We start from the raw sequence: 17,600 nt of genomic DNA on the forward strand, positions 1-17,600 counted from the left end.
TGTCGCGTACTACTGTGTAGAACATAAATAAACACAGTAAATATACTATGTAGAACATAAATAAACATACAATAAATATGCTGTGTAGAACATAACTAAACACGCAATAAATACACTGTGTAGAACATAAATTAGTACACAATAAATACACTGTGTAATACATGAATAAATGCACTGTGTAAAACATAAATAAATACACTGTGTAGAACATTAATAAATATCCTGTGTAGAACATAAATAAACACACAGTAAATATACTGTGTAGAACATAAATAAACACACAATAAATATACTGTGTAAAACATAAATAAACACACAATAAATACACTGTGTAGAACATAAAGTAATACACAATAAATACACTGTGTAGAACATAAATAAACACACAATAAATATACTGTGTAGAACCTAAATAAATACACAATAAATATACTGTGTAGAACATAAATAAATACACAATAAATATACTGTGTAGAACATAAGTAAATATACTGTGTAGAACATAAATAAACACACAATAAATATACTGTGTAATACATCAATTAATACACAATAAATACACTGTGTAATAAATGAATAAATACACTGTGTTGAACATAAATAAATACACAATTATTATACTGTGTAGAACATAAATAAATATACTGTGTAGAACATAAATAAATACACAATAAATATACTGTGTAGAACATAAATAAATATACTGTGTAGAACATAAATAAATACACTGTGTAGAACATAAATAAACACACAATCAATACACTGTGTAGAACATAAATTAATACACAATAAATACGCTGTGTAATACATGAATAAATACACTGTGTAGAACATAAATAAATACACTGTGTAGAACATAAATAAACAGACAATAAACATACTGTGTAGAACATTAATAAACACACAATAAATATACTGTGTAGAACATAAATAAACACGGAATAAAAACACTGTGTAAAACATAAATAAATACACAATAAATACAGTGTGTAGAACATAAATAAACACGCAATAAGTATACTGTATAGAACATAAATAAACACACAATAAATATACTGTGTAGAACATAAATAAATACACAATAAATATACTGTGTAGAACATAAATAAATATACTGTGTAGAACATAAATAAACACACAATAAATATACTGTGTAGAACATTAATAAACACACAATAAATATACTGTGTAGAATATAACTAAACACGCAATAAATACACTGTGTAGAACATAAATTAATACACAATAAATACACTGTGTAATACATGAATAAATGCACTGTGTAAAACATAAATAAATACACTGTGGTAGAACATTAATAAATATACTGTGTAGAACATAAATAAACACACAGTAAAGATACTGTGTAGAACATAAATACACACACAATAAATATACTGTGTAAAACATAAATAAACACACAATAAATACACTGTGTAGAATATAAAGTAATACACAATAAATACACGGTGTAGAACATAAATAAATACCCAATAAATATACTGTGCAGAACATAAATAAATACACAATAAATATACTGTGCAGAACATAAATAAATACACTGTGGAGAACATAAAAAAACACACAATAAATATACTGTGTAGAACATTAATAAACACACAATAAATATACTGTGTAGAACATAAATAAATACACAATAAATACACTGTGTAGAACATAAATAAATACACAATAAATATACTGTGCAGAACATAAATAAATACACAATAAATATACTGTGCAGAACATAAATAAATACACTGTGGAGAACATAAATAAACACACAATAAATATACTGTGTAGAACATTATTAAACACACAATAAATATACTGTGTAGAACATAAATAAATACACAATAAATACACTGTGTAGAACATAAATAAATACACAATAAATATACTGTGCAGAACATAAATAAATACACAATAAATATACTGTGCAGAACATAAATAAATACACTGTGGAGAACATAAATAAACACACAATAAATATACTGTGTAGAACATTATTAAACACACAATAAATATACTGTGTAGAACATAAATAAATACACAATAAATATACTGTGTAGAACATAAATAAATACACAATAAATATACTGTGCAGAACATAAGTAAATACACAATAAAGATACTGTGCAGAACATAAATAAATACACAATAAATATACTGTGTAGAACATAAATAAATATACTGTGTAGAACATAAATAAACACACAATGAATATACTGTGTAGAACATAAATAAATACACAATAAATACACTGTGTAGAACATAAACACACAATAAATACACTGTGTAGAACATAAATAAACACACAATAAATATACTGTGTAGAACATAAATAAACACACAATTAATACACTGTGTAGAACATAAATAAATACACAATAAATATAATGTGTAGAACATAAATAAATATACTGTGTAGAACATAAATAAACACACAATAAATACACTGTGTAGAACATAAATAAATACACAATAAATACACTGTGTAGAACATAAAGACACAATAAATACACTGTGTAGAACATAAATAAACACACAATAAATATACTGTGTAGAACATAAATAAACACACAATTAATCCACTGTGTAGAACATATATACATACACAATAAATATAATGTGTAGAACATAAATAAATATACTGTGTAGAACATAAATAAACACACAATAAATACACTGTGTAGAACATAAATGAACCCACAATGAATATACTGTGTAGAACATAAATAAATACACAATAAATACACTGTGTAGAACATAAACACACAATAAATACACTGTATAGAACATAAAAAAACACACAATAAATATACTGTGTAGAACATAAATAAACACACAATTAATACACTGTGTAGAACATAAATAAATACACAGTAAATATAATGTGTAGAACATAAATAAATATACTGTGTAGAACATAAATAAACACACAATAAATACACTGTGTGGAACATAAATAAACACACAATTAATCCACTGTGTAGAACATAAATAAATACACAATAAATATAATGTGTAGAACATAAATAAATATACTGTGTAGAACATAAATAAACACACAAAAAATACACTGTGTAGAACATAAATAAACACACAATAAATATACTGTGTAGAACATAAATAAACACACAATTAATACACTGTGTAGAACATAAATAAATACACAATAAATATAATGTGTAGAACATAAATAAATATACTGTGTAGAACATAAATAAACACACAATAAATACACTGTGTAGAACATAAATAAATACACAATAAATACACTGTGTAGAACATAAAGACACAATAAATACACTGTGTAGAACATAAATAAACACACAATAAATATACTGTGTAGAACATAAATAAACACACAATTAATCCACCGTTTAGAACATAAATAAATACACAATAAATATAATGTGTCGAATATAAATAAATATACTGTGTAGAACATGAATAAACACACATTAAATACACTGTTTAGAACATAAATAAACACACAATGAATATACTGTGTAGAACATAAATAAATACACAATAAATACACTGTGTAGAACATAAACACACAATAAATACACTGTGTAGAACATAAATAAAGACACAATAAATATACTGTGTAGAACATAAATAAACACACAATTAATACACTGTGTAGAACATAAATAAATACACAATAAATATAATGTGTAGAACATAAATAAATATACTGTGTAGAACATAAATAAACACACAATAAATACACTGTGTAGAACATAAATAAATACACAATAAATACACTGTGTAGAACATAAAGACACAATGAATACACTGTGTAGAACATAAATAAAACACACAATAAATATACTGTGTAGAACATAAATAAACACACAATTAATCCACTGTGTAGAACATATATAAATACACAATAAATATAATGTGTAGAACATAAATAAATACACTGTGTAGAACATAAATAAACACACAATGAATATACTGTGTAGAACATAAATAAATACACAATAAATACACTGTGTAGAACATAAACACACAATAAATACACTGTGTAGAACATAAATAAACACACAATAAATATACTGTGTAGAACATAAATAAACACACAATTAATACACTGTGTAGAACATAAATAAATACACTGTGTAGAACATAAATAAACACACAATAAATACACTGTGTAGAACATAAATAAACACACAATAAATACACTGTGCAGAACATAAATAAACACACAATAAATATACTGTGTAGAACATTAATAAACACACAATAAATATACTGTGTAGAACATAAATAAACACACAATAAATATACTGTGTAGAACATAAATAAACACACAATAAATACACTGTGTAGAACATAAATAAATACACAATAAATATACTGTGTAGAACATAAATAAACACACAATAAATCCAGTGTGTAGAACATAAATAAACACACAATAAATATACTGTGTAGAACATAAATAAACACGCAATAAATACACTGTGTAGAACATAAATAAATACACAATAAATAAACTGTGTAGAACATAAATAAATACACAAGAAATATAATGTGTAGAACATAAATAAACACACAATAAATATACTGTGTAGAACATAAATAAACACACAATTAATACACTGTGTAGAACATAAATAAATACACAGTAAATATAATGTGTAGAACATAAATAAATATACTGTGTAGAACATAAATAAACACACAATAAATACACTGTGTAGAACATAAATAAATACACAATAAATCCAGTGTGTAGAACATAAAGACACAATAAATACACTGTGTAGAACATAAATAAACACACAATAAATATACTGTGTGGAACATAAATAAACACACAATTAATCCACTGTGTAGAACATAAATAAATACACAATAAATATAATGTGTAGAACATAAATAAATATACTGTGTAGAACATAAATAAACACACAATAAATACACTGTGTAGAACATAAATAAACACACAATAAATATACTGTGTAGAACATATATAAATACACAATAAATACACTGTGTAGAACATAAACACACAATAAATACACCCTGTAGAACATAAATAAACACACAATAAATATACTGTGTAGAACATAAATAAACACACAATTAATACACTGTGTAGAACATAAATAAATACACTGTGTAGAACATAAATAAACACACAATAAATACACCGTGTAGAACATAAATAAATACACAATAAATACACTGTGTAGAACATAAATAAACACACAATAAATGTACTTTGTAGAACATTAATAAACACACAATAAATATACTGTGTAGAACATAAATAAACACACAATAAATATACTGTGTAGAACATAAATAAATACACAATAAATATACTGTGTAGAACATAAATAAACACACAATAAATCCAGTGTGTAGAACATAAATAAACACACAATAAATATACTGTGTAGAACATAAATAAACACACAATAAATCCAGTGTGTAGAACATAAATAAACACACAATAAATATACTGTGTAGAACATAAATAAACACACAATAAATACACTGTGTAGAACATAAATAAATACACAATAAATACACTGTGCAGAACATAAATAAATACACAAGAAATATAATGTGTAGAACATAAATAAACACACAATAAATACACTGTGTAGAACATAAATAAATACACAATAAATACACTGTGTAGAACATAAATAAATACACAATAAATATAATGTGTAGAACATAAATAAATACACTGTGTAGAACATAAACAAATACACAATAAATACACTGTGTAGAACATAAATAAACACACAATTAATACACTGTGTAGAACATAAATAAATACACTGTGTAGAACATAAATAAACACACAATAAATACACTGTGTAGAACATAAATAAATACACAATAAATACACTGTGTAGAACATAAACACACAATAAATACACTGTGTAGAACATAAATAAACACACAATAAATATACTGTGTAGAACATAAATAAACACACAATTAATACACTGTGTAGAACATAAATTAATTAGTGCTGGGCAACTCTTAAAATGTGTTATCGCGACTAATCGCATGAGATGTTGCAATTAATCGCATTGTTACGGGCAAAATGTCCCTTTCCTTATAAAGAAGGCCTATGGCTTTATAGAGAAAATAAAGTAAAATTTGGTTTACAAACATCAGGGGTCTCCAGGTGACCCTGGACCTTCCACAATGCCTCTAAATACGTGGCTAAATATTTTTTTTAAATTTATCTTTCTTGTCATCAGGTTGGAAACCAAGGAGATGTTTTTTTTAATTTACATAATTTTCTACAAATATCTACATCCCTTAGAAAATAGTCTGTTTATCCTCTTTTTTATAAAGGTTTTATGTTTTTCTTTATTTTAAAACCTAAAATTGGAAATAAAAATGTGGTTCTTCAAAAATAACAAATATCCTATGGTGGCTCTTCATTAAAATATATATTAAGTTTCCTTTTTGAAAAGTCTGGTAGCATCTGCGTCTCTAAAGGAGTTTTATTTAGCTGTCGCCGTTTTGTGGCTAAAACGGTGTTAAAAACGCCGTAATATACTGCGCTGTTTTTTTAAGCTTCGGTAAATGCCGAAAAATACGACGTTCTTGGTGGTCATTAAATGGCACTCTTTGCAGCGTTCAAAGAACGCACGTTAAAAATGGCGTTTTGTTGTATTATAATTATCCCAGCCCCTTTTTTGTACAGCTAGTAAAACTGAACCGTGATCATCCAGCCAGTAAAGAAGAAGAGCAGACCCTCCAGTTCATCACTGGTCTACTGAAGGATTGTCTGCATTGTTCCAGTAACCCTGTGGTCTGCTGGTGTGCTTACATTTTCAGCCATATTCAAATACACTGCCAGGATACAAGTTCAAATATAAACTTTGTTATATCTTTTATAAAGAAAGAAAGAAAGAAAGAAAGAAAGAAAGAAGAATTCTTTGTACAAAGATGTCGACATACATACATTGTCTGAAACCACACACTGAGTAACAACCTATTGATTACAATGAGACAGATTAAATTAATAACGTCTATATTTAATAATATAGATAATAAAGTGGATATACTACTATATTTACTATAGTAGAGGCGGCATGGCTCAGCAAAGTAGAGCGGTCGTCTTGTAACCCGAGGGTTGCTGGTTCGATCCTCGGCCTGTCGAGCTCATGTCGAGGTGTCCCTGAGCCGAACACCGAACCCCAAATTGCTCCTGATGGGTCGTGGTTGAGCGCCTTGCATGGCAGCTTCCACCATCAGTGTGTGAATGTGTGTGTGGATGGGTGAATGTGATGTATGATGTAAAGCGCTTTGGGTATCGTTCCAGGTACATTAAAGCGCTATATAAATACGGACCATTTACCATATATTGTACTTAAAGAAGAACAGCATAATAAAAGATAAAACTTTATTAATGCCACAAAGCTAAATTTGTGTGTTACTATAACTCAACTACAGAAAAAAAGAGGGAGAAAAGCAGATGAACAAAATAAAAATACAAATATTAAATACAAATACAATAGAATGAAAACTATATACCACAGTAACTGGTGTTCTATGTACAAGTATACACAGTATGCATTATGGAGGAAGGGTTATGGAAACATGTAATTAATATCTGTCTGTATGTGTAAACATACATATTATGTTTATATATATACACGGCCACTTCAACTAAAACCGATAGAACCCATGTTGATCAACAGAGGGCGCTCAGGTCTCAACTGTAGTTGAATTCATTAATAATTCATTGTGTGAATGTGGTGGTGGTGGGGGGGGGGGGTTGCTTTGATTAGTCAAAACACTTCTTATTTTTGTATTACTAAATATTTCAGAGCGTGTACTTGGCTTCTGTCAGCCAGGAGAAAACATTAGCAGTGAAATTAATTCACAGCCTCATCTGGAATTCAATAAACTGGAAAAAAAGAAGAAGAAGAAAAAAAAAGAAGTGACATGATAAACAAATTTTAATTAGCTGTTTACAATATAAACACAGTTACAAACATTAATTTTAAAAAAGAAGTCTAAACACATGTAAACTATTTATATTTACAAAAATGGTTGCTGTTCATGACTCACTGTTACCAAGAAAGTTAAAAGATCACAGATTTCCAATCCATGACTACCCCTAAATGTACCTGTTGACTCAACACATCTTCCAAAGTGTAATGAAAGACAGGAACAGTAATTTTCTTTGGCCAGTCTAGTACCAGTCCTACATCATTAACACCATGGACACCACCATCAGGAGGTGGTGTATGTATGGATATACATAAATGCTTGCACATAGAACAGCAGTTACTTTGGTATATAGTTTTCATTCTATTGTTTATGTATTTAATATTTGTATTACAGGAACAAACAACAAAGAATGAACAAAGAATTCTTCTTTCTTTCTTTCTTTCTTTCTTTCTTTCTTTCTTTCTTTCTTTATAAAAGATATAACAAAGTTTATATTTGAACTTGTATCCTGGCAGTGTATTTGAATATGGCTGAAAATGTAAGCACACCAGCAGACCACAGGGTTACTGGAACAATGCAGACAATCCTTCAGCAGACCAGTGATGAACTGGAGGGTCTGCTCTTCTTCTTTACTGGCTGGATGATCACGGTTCAGTTTTACTAGCTGTACAAAAAAGGGGCCGGGATAATTATAATACAACAAAACGCCGTTTTTAACGCCTGTTAAAGTGCGACAAAACGACGCTTTTTACGCGCGTTCTTTGAACGCTGCATAAAGCTGCTCCCAAAATTTACAAATCTATTTCCATAACAAGGCGTTCTGGTTTTTTACTCTAATTAGAAGAAACTTCGCAGCCATGTAGATCCTGCTAATTTGATCCTAAACGGTAGCAGCAAATACAGAATATTTATATAGTGGTAATCCATCCATCCGTCCGTCCGTCCATCCATCCATCCATCCATCTATCCATCTATCCATCCATCCATCCATCCACTACAGCTTATCCGGGGTGCAGCCGAACCAAAACCCAGACTTTTCTCTCTTCTGCCACTCCTTCGAGATCTCTGGGGGTATCCCAAGGTGTTCTCAGGCCAGCCAAGGGACATAGTCCCACCAGTGTGTCCTGGGTCTCCCCGGGAGCTCCTCCCAATGGGATGTGCCTGGAAAACCTCACCAGGGAGGCATCAAGGAGTCATCCTAACCAGATGCCTGAGCCAACTTTTCTGGCTCCTCTGGATGTGGAGGAGCAGCAGTTCTACTCTGAGCCTTCCAGTGACTGAGTTTCTTACCCTGTCTCTAAGCGAGTCCAAACACCCTGCAGAGGAAACTCATTTAGGCCACTTGTGTTTGCAGTCTTGTTCTTTCAGTAACTATCCTCATCTTATGACCCTAGGTGATGGTAAGAACGCAGATTGACCAGTAAATCGAGAGCTTTGTCTTTCAGCTTAGCTCTTTCTTCACCATGACAGACTGATGCAGAGTCCGCATCACTGCCAATGCAGCATCGATCCACCTATTAACTCTCCACTCCATTCTTACCAGCTCATTGACTGACCAATGAGCTGAGAGCAGGTTGGACAGGTCAGTCTGCAAACTCTTTCAATGTAGAGGAACTCGTCATTTTAGCTGTGCCTGTCTCCCTGTGTGTGTGGTTCCCAGATTGCCCTAGTGTGTGCGTTTGACTCCCTCTGTCTGTTTTGTGTGTCATGTCTGTACCTGGCCAGGAGGGTTACCACATTATTCCATGGCTGCAATCATCTCACCTGAGCTGATCCCCACACCAGGATCTCATCCAACAATAAAGCCACCTTCACTTCCCTGCAGTACTTAAACACCGGATCATTCTACCATCCTCGCCGGACCGTCCAGTTACCCATCTGGTATATCGTGGCCTCACTAGTCTTCTGCTTGAGTTGCTGCTTGTGATTAACAAGACCTGTTTTATGCTTAGACGGATCCTGCCAGCCCTGTCTGTCTCACCAACCTCCTGGATTGTCTTCCTCGGATTGGATCTGTTCTCCCCTCTCCAGCTCCAGCTGCACTCTCCATGCCACTATCCTACTGGCTCCACGCCACGCTCTACCCGCCTGCCTGTTCCGTTTGGCCAGCTGAAACCCACAGCGGATCCTGAACTTGGATTATAGACTGTTTACTGATTCAACTCAAACCTTCATTAAACTCCCTTTTCTGTTTGATCCATTCTCTGCCTTCTGGTTGGTCTGTGTCTGTGCCTTGGGGTCTAAATCCATCTCTGTTTGACTCGTACTTGTACATGTAGCATTAAAACAATGTTATGAGCGAGCGAGCTGACTGTGGCAAGATGGCCGCCTGTGTGGACGTTCGACCCCATTGGCCGACAGCGCGGTTGAGAGATTTGGACATTGCAACATTTACAGTGTAAAGATGTAACACAAAAAGTGCTTTTTCAGCTGTGAGGTAAAGCTGCATTTGTCCAAATTCCTGATGTTAGACAGCAAAAGATAATAGAGTTTGTTTTTGGGAGCCACAGAGTATTTTAAAATGTGTATATATGACTGGCATTTGCCGTAGACTGCTGGATGAATAAGGGCCGGTACAACGAGGGATTTGCTATTAGGCTTTAGCTGAAAGAAGGGTCTGTTCCTACAATCGAGGACTGTGTTTCCGATAATGACCTACAAGTAAAAATGATTAAGTTGTCTGTTTTGTTTTGATAGTTAGTGTGTGAGCAATGGTCAGACTAAAGGAGTTAACCCACACTTACTTTACCTGATCGCTACCAGCAGGTAACACACCTGTAATGATGAGCAGAAAGTTGGTGATCAACACAAATGCAGTTGTTTAGTAGAACACAAACTGCTGGATGTCCATCATTCCTTTGTTTCTGGGTCAAGTTCTTTTTTGTAATTAAAGAAAGACATTCCATCGCTTTGAAGTTACACTCTGGGCAAGACACACATGAGGCGACCAACGACAGCGACAAGCGAAACTCATCGCCACTCTCGTGAAACCGAACACAAGGGACGCAACAAACAGCAGTGACGGCAGCAGAGTCGTGCATCGCGCTCTGAGATCGCTTCTCTCCAGGAAAACTCAGGCTACGGTTGTAAGGTCATGATATTGGTGGGAAATTTGACATTTTCAAACTAGTCCGTGACGTGACAAAGTATGGCGGATGAAGAGTCAGAAGATTTTTCACGAACTGAAGTTTACTGTACAAAAGAATGAATGAATGAAATGAAATGAATGAATGAAAAATACTTTATTAATCCCAAAGGGAAATTCAATATTGTAGTAGTAGTAATTTTTTAGTAAAACAATCACATTAATTAATTAAGGGCTTTGTTCTTCAGCCTGATAGCTGCTGGAAGGAAGGATCTTCTGTATCTCTCTGTCTTGCATCGGACTTGAACAAGCCTCCCACTGAACACACTCTGTTGTTTCGTCACGGCGTTGTGTAGGGGGTGTGAAGGATCTTCCATTATCTTCGTCAGCTTGTACAGAATTCTTTTTTTGATGATCAACTCCAGCGGCTCCAGAGTTACTCCAAGCACAGAACCGGCTTTCTTGATCAGTTTGTTAATTCTTTTCAAGTCTCTGGTTCTGATGCCGCTGCCCCAGCAGATTGCTGCAAAGCTGATTGCACTTTCAACAACAGACCTGTAGAACATTTGCAACATTTTGGTGCAGACGTTAAAAGATCTCAGCTTCCTTAAGAAGTAGAGTCTGCTCTGACCTTTCTTGTAAATGTACTCAGTGTTGCTTTTCCACTCAAGTCTGTTGTCCAGCTGAACTCCAAGGTACTTGTATTCCTCCACCACCTCCACCTCCTCTCCCATGATGGAAACACTTCTATGTGTGTTCTTGTTCCTCCTGAAGTCAACAATCATCTCCTTTGTTTTCTTGGTATTCAAGATGAGATGATTGTCACCGCACCATTTCACAAACTGACCGACCAGTTCTCTGTACTCTGCTTCTTGTCCATCACTGATACACCCAACAACTGCTGAGTCATCAGAGTATTTCTGCAGATGACAGAACTCAGAGTTGTACTGGAAGTCTGAGGTGTACAGCGTGAATAGAAATGGTGAAAGTACAGTCCCTTGTGGTGTTCCAGTGCAGCTGACCACCATCTCAGACACACAACCTTTCAGTCTCACAAACTGTGGTCTGTTTGTGAGGTAGTCGTAAATCCAGGTGGTTGTGGAGGGATCCACCTGGAATTTCTGCAGCTTCTCACACAGCAGAGCAGGCTGAATCGTATTAAAAGCACTTGAGAAATCAAAGAACATGACCCTCAAAGTGCTGCCTGACTGGTCCAGATGAGAGTGGGCTCTCTGAAGCAGGTATATGATGGCATCTTCAACCCCAAGCCCATTACGGTATGCAAACTGTAATGGGTCCTGAAAGGTGTTCACCTGCTTGCTGAGGTGAGCCAGTAAGAGTCTCTCCAGGACTTTCATGACGTGAGATGTCAGGGCGACTGGTCTGTAGTCTTTTGGTTCAGCTGGTTGTGGTTTTTTAGGCACTGGAACAAGGCAGGATGTTTTCCACAGCACCGGGATTCTTTTCTGGCTCAGGCTGGTGTTGAACAGGTGCTGGAGAATCGGACATAGCTGTTTTGAGCAGGTCTTGAGAACTCTGGGACTGACACCATCGAGACCTGCAGCCTTGTTCTGGTTCAGTTTCACCAGTTGTTGCATGACTTGGTTACAGGAGACAGACAGAGTGGAGGTGGAGGCAGAGGAGGTTTCAGGAAGTCCTGATGTGGAGGGAGATGAGGTTGTGTCCAGGTCCTTGACTGAGCTGCAGGGTGACAGAGTGGAGGTGTGACAGGAAAGCTGTGGGCTCATGGAGGGTGTGTGGCTAGTTGGGGTTGAAGCAGGAGGTGAGCTAAACCTATTGAAGAACATGTTCAGTTCATTCGCTCTGTCCAGACCTCCATCAGTCTGATCCTCCTTTATCCCGAAGCCAGTGATCTTCTTCATTCCTGACCACACATCCCTCACATTGTTTTTCTGAAGCTTACTTTCCAACTTCTTCCTGTAGTCCTCCTTGCACTTCTTCATTTGTGTTTTAAGTTGTTTTTGTGTGGACTTCAATAACTCCCTGTCTCCATCCCTAAAAGCTTTCTTTTTGATGTTCAGCAGCTTTTTCAGGTCACTGGTGATCCAGGGTTTGTTATTGGGGAAGCACCTCACTGTTCTTGTTGGAACGGTGCTGTCCACACAGAAGTTAATATAATCTGTCACACACTCAGTCAAGGCATTGATGTCATCTCCATGAGGTTCACATAGGACGTTCCAGTCTGTAGCCTCGAAGCATCCTCTCAGAGCATCTTCAGCTTCATTAGACCAGGTTCTAATAGCCTTTCTAATGACTGGTTGTTGCTGAACGATGGGCTTGTAGGAGGAGGAGAGAAGAACTAGGTTATGGTCTGATCTTCCTAAAGGTGGCAGGGCAAAGGAGCTGTATGCATTTTTAATATTTGCATAAAATAAGTCCAACGTTTTGTTTTCTCTGGTGGAGCAGCTGACAAACTGTTGGAAAGTTGGTAGAGTTGCAGAGAGGGAGATGTTGTTAAAATCTCCAGAGATCGCCACAAATGCGTTTGGATGTTGTGTTTGAAGCCTGGCCACTACAGAGTTAATGACATCACAGGCTGCGTCTGGAGCGGTACCAGGTAATATATATACCGCTACCAGAATAACGCATGTGAACTCTCTGGGTAAATAATACGGGCGGAGACTCACAGCTAGCAGTTCAATGTCTCTTTTGCAGATCTTCTCTTTAACAGTGACATGTTCAGGATGACACCAGCGCTGGTTTACCAGCACCGCAATTCCACCTCCCTTCCGCTTCCCGCTGAGTTGTTTATTGCGGTCTGCACGGACCGTCCTGAAGCCGTGTACAGACGCATTACAGTCTGGGATGTGTTCATGCAGCCATGTCTCGGTGAAGCACATAATACTGCACTCTCTGTATTCTTTAAGAGACCTGGTTAGCACCTGAAGTTCATCAATTTTGTTAACTAGCGATCTCACGTTTCCCATAACAACCGTTGGAAGAAACGGTTTGAATCGCCACCGTTTTTCTCTCTGCCTCGCTCCTGCCCTGCATCCTCTTCTCTTTCTTTTCAACTCCGTTGGGATTTGAAGTGTTGTTTCACTGATAATCTTGAGTTTGGAGAGTTTTATCAATTGATCCCGATGGTAAACAAGTCTCGTTGCCATGGAGACTCACAATAACAAGTCTTGCAAAAAAGAAAAAATATTCAGAAAAATCTCCCGTATAGCACAGCCTCTGACCAGCGCGAAAAAATCTACCCGAACAGACACAGATTGACAGCTGATGTCTTAAAAAAGACGGCTATATTGCAAAAAATCACAAGTTAAAAACAGAGCTACTACAATTGCTGCTGCCACCTAGCGGCGCATTCTATGATAAATAAGCTTGTAATACCAAACAGTAATTGTGAGAAAGAGAAAGAAAACCCAGGTTCATCTAAGTTTACTCAGTCTAGCCTGCTCTCATTGGTGAGTAAATGACGCCCCTCGCATGCGACAGCGAAAAAAATGGAACATTTTTCTATTTTGTGATCAGAATGTCTTTGGGTTTGGATTCTGTTTAGGTTCTATCATGATCATGGTTTGAGTCATTTCTTAGTTTTGTCATAGTTTTGGTTTATAGTTCTGGTTTGTCATGTTTAGTTCCTGTTGAAATCATGGTTTAGGTGTTTGTTGTGTTTAGTTCCTGTTGGAATCATGGTTTAGATGTTTGTCATGTTTAGTTCCTGTTAGAATCATGGTTTAGGTGTTTGTCATGTTTAGTTCCTGTTGGAATCATGGTTTAGGTGTTTGTCGTGTTTAGTTCCTGTTGGAATCATGGTTTAGGTGTTTGTCATGTTTAGTTCCTGTTGGAATCATGGTTTAGGTGTTTGTCGTGTTTAGTTCCTGTTGGAATCATGGTTTAGGTGTTTGTCATGTTTAGTTCCTGTTGGAATCATGGTTTAGATGTTTGTCGTGTTTAGTTCCTGTTGGAATCATGGTTTAGGTGTTTGTCGTGTTTAGTTCCTGTTGGAATCATGGTTTAGGTGTTTGTCGTGTTTAGCTCCTGTTGGAATCATGGTTTAGGTGTTTGTCGTGTTTAGTTCTTGTTGGAATAATGGTTTAGGTGTTTGTCGTGTTTAGTTCCTGTTGGAATCATGGTTTAGGTGTTTGTCGTGTTTAGTTCCTGTTGGAATCATGGTTTAGGTGTTTGTCGTGTTTAGTTCCTGTTGGAATCATGGTTTAGGTGTTTGTTGTGTTTAGTTCCTGTTGGAATCATGGTTTAGGTGTTTTTCGTGTTTAGTTCCTGTTGGAATCATGGTTTAGGTGTTTGTCGTGTTTAGTTCCTGTTGGAATCATGGTTTAGGTGTTTGTCGTGTTTAGTTCCTGTTGGAATCATGGTTTAGGTGTTTGTCGTGTTTAGTTCCTGTTAGAATCATGGTTTAGGTGTTTGTCGTGTTTAGTTCCTGTTGGAATCATGGTTTAGGTGTTTGTCGTGTTTAGTTCCTGTTGGAATCATGGTTTAGGTGTTTGTCGTGTTTAGTTCCTGTTGGAATCATGGTTTAGATGTTTGTCGTGTTTAGTTCCTGTTAGAATCATGGTTTAGGTGTTTGTCCTGTTTAGTTCCTGTTAGAATCATGGTTTAGGTGTTTGTCGTGTTTAGTTCCTGTTGGAATCATGGTTTAGGTGTTTGTCGTGTTTAGTTCCTGTTGGAATCATGGTTTAGGTGTTTGTCGTGTTTAGTTCCTGTTAGAATCATGGTTTAGGTGTTTGTCGTGTTTAGTTCCTGTTAGAATCATGGTTTAGGTGTTTGTCATGTTTAGTTCCTGTTAGAATCATGGTTTAGGTGTTTGTCGTGTTTAGTTCCTGTTAGAATCATGGTTTAGGTGTTTGTCATGTTTAGTTCCTGTTAGAATCATGGTTTAGGTGTTTTTCGTGTTTAGTTCCTGTTAGAATCATGGTTTAGGTGTTTTTCGTGTTTAGTTCCTGTTGGAATCATGGTTTAGGTGTTTGTCGTGTTTAGTTCCTGTTGGAATCATGGTTTAGGTGTTTTTCGTGTTTAGTTCCTGTTGGAATCATGGTTTAGGTGTTTTTCGTGTTTAGTTCCTGTTGGAATCATGGTTTAGGTGTTTTTCGTGTTTAGTTCCTGTTGGAATCATGGTTTAGGCGTTTGTCGTGTTTAGTTCCTGTTAGAATCATGGTTTAGGTGTTTGTTGTGTTTAGTTCCTGTTGGAATCATGGTTTAGGTGTTTGTCGTGTTTAGTTCCTGTTAGAATCATGGTTTAGGTGTTTGTCGTGTTTAGTTCCTGTTAGAATCATGGTTTAGGTGTTTGTTGTGTTTAGTTCCTGTTGGAATCATGGTTTAGGTGTTTTTCGTGTTTAGTTCCTGTTAGAATCATGGTTTAGGTGTTTGTCATGTTTAGTTCCTGTTAGAATCATGGTTTAGGTGTTTGTCATGTTTAGTTCCTGTTGGAATCATGGTTTAGGTGTTTGTCATGTTTAGTTCCTGTTAGAATCATGGTTTAGGTGTTTGTCGTGTTTAGTTCCTGTTGGAATCATGGTTTAGGTGTTTGTCATGTTTAGTTCCTGTTAGAATCATGGTTTAGGTGTTTGTCGTGTTTAGTTCCTGTTAGAATCATGGTTTAGGTGTTTGTCGTGTTTAGTTCCTGTTGGAATCATGGTTTAGGTGTTTGTCGTGTTTAGTTCCTGTTGGAATCATGGTTTAGGTGTTTGTCGTGTTTAGTTCCTGTTGGAATCATGGTTTAGGTGTTTGTCATGTTTAGTTCCTGTTAGAATCATGGTTTAGGTGTTTGTCATGTTTAGTTCCTGTTAGAATCATGGTTTAGGTGTTTGTCATGTTTAGTTCCTGTTAGAATCATGGTTTAGGTGCTTGTCATGTTTAGTTTAGTAGCTTTCCCTCATGTACTCTGTGTTCTGTTCCTGCCTCATTGGTTCACCTGGTCTGATCACCCACTGACTTCACCTGCTCCTGATTATTCACACCCTCATGGTTTCCAGTTGTTGTTGTCAGATCCTTATGGTTTATCCCTGTAATGGTTGGTTTTCCCTGGTTCCTGAGTGTTGGAAATAAACCTGTTAACTGCACTGTTATGCCTGCTGCCTGATTCTGCCTGCATTTGGGTTCTCACCACCTCCGCCATTCCTCACAACCGCGTTGCAAATTACGTAACTTCTGATCGATATGCACTTTATACTCCGCCTACCTACCAGGCAATTCTATGGTGGGCTGTGGAAATGCAATGGAGGTCAGGGTTTATTGTGCCATATAGCACCAAACCCTTTAGTAAAAACGGGACATTTATCACCCTTTGGTACCATCAAGAGATCTACCATCTCACACCCCTATATTCCTGCCCAACCATCACTCTACCACCACATTGCTGATGTGGCAGCCTTGTTGGGACATGACAGAAATTCACCAACCATCCAGACCTCCATCCATCTGGACCGTCCAGTCCATGGCATTCATCAGAAAGAAAACTATTTTTCTAGTAGACTATCCATGCATCCACCCACTACCGCTCTAGTAGACTAGAAAACTAGTCATGGCATTGCACCATTTTACACTTTTCATCTTTCCCCAGACTTCATGG

This window comes from Melanotaenia boesemani, chromosome 2 (assembly GCF_017639745.1).
Source record: "Melanotaenia boesemani isolate fMelBoe1 chromosome 2, fMelBoe1.pri, whole genome shotgun sequence".
Lineage (NCBI taxonomy): Eukaryota > Metazoa > Chordata > Actinopteri > Atheriniformes > Melanotaeniidae > Melanotaenia > Melanotaenia boesemani.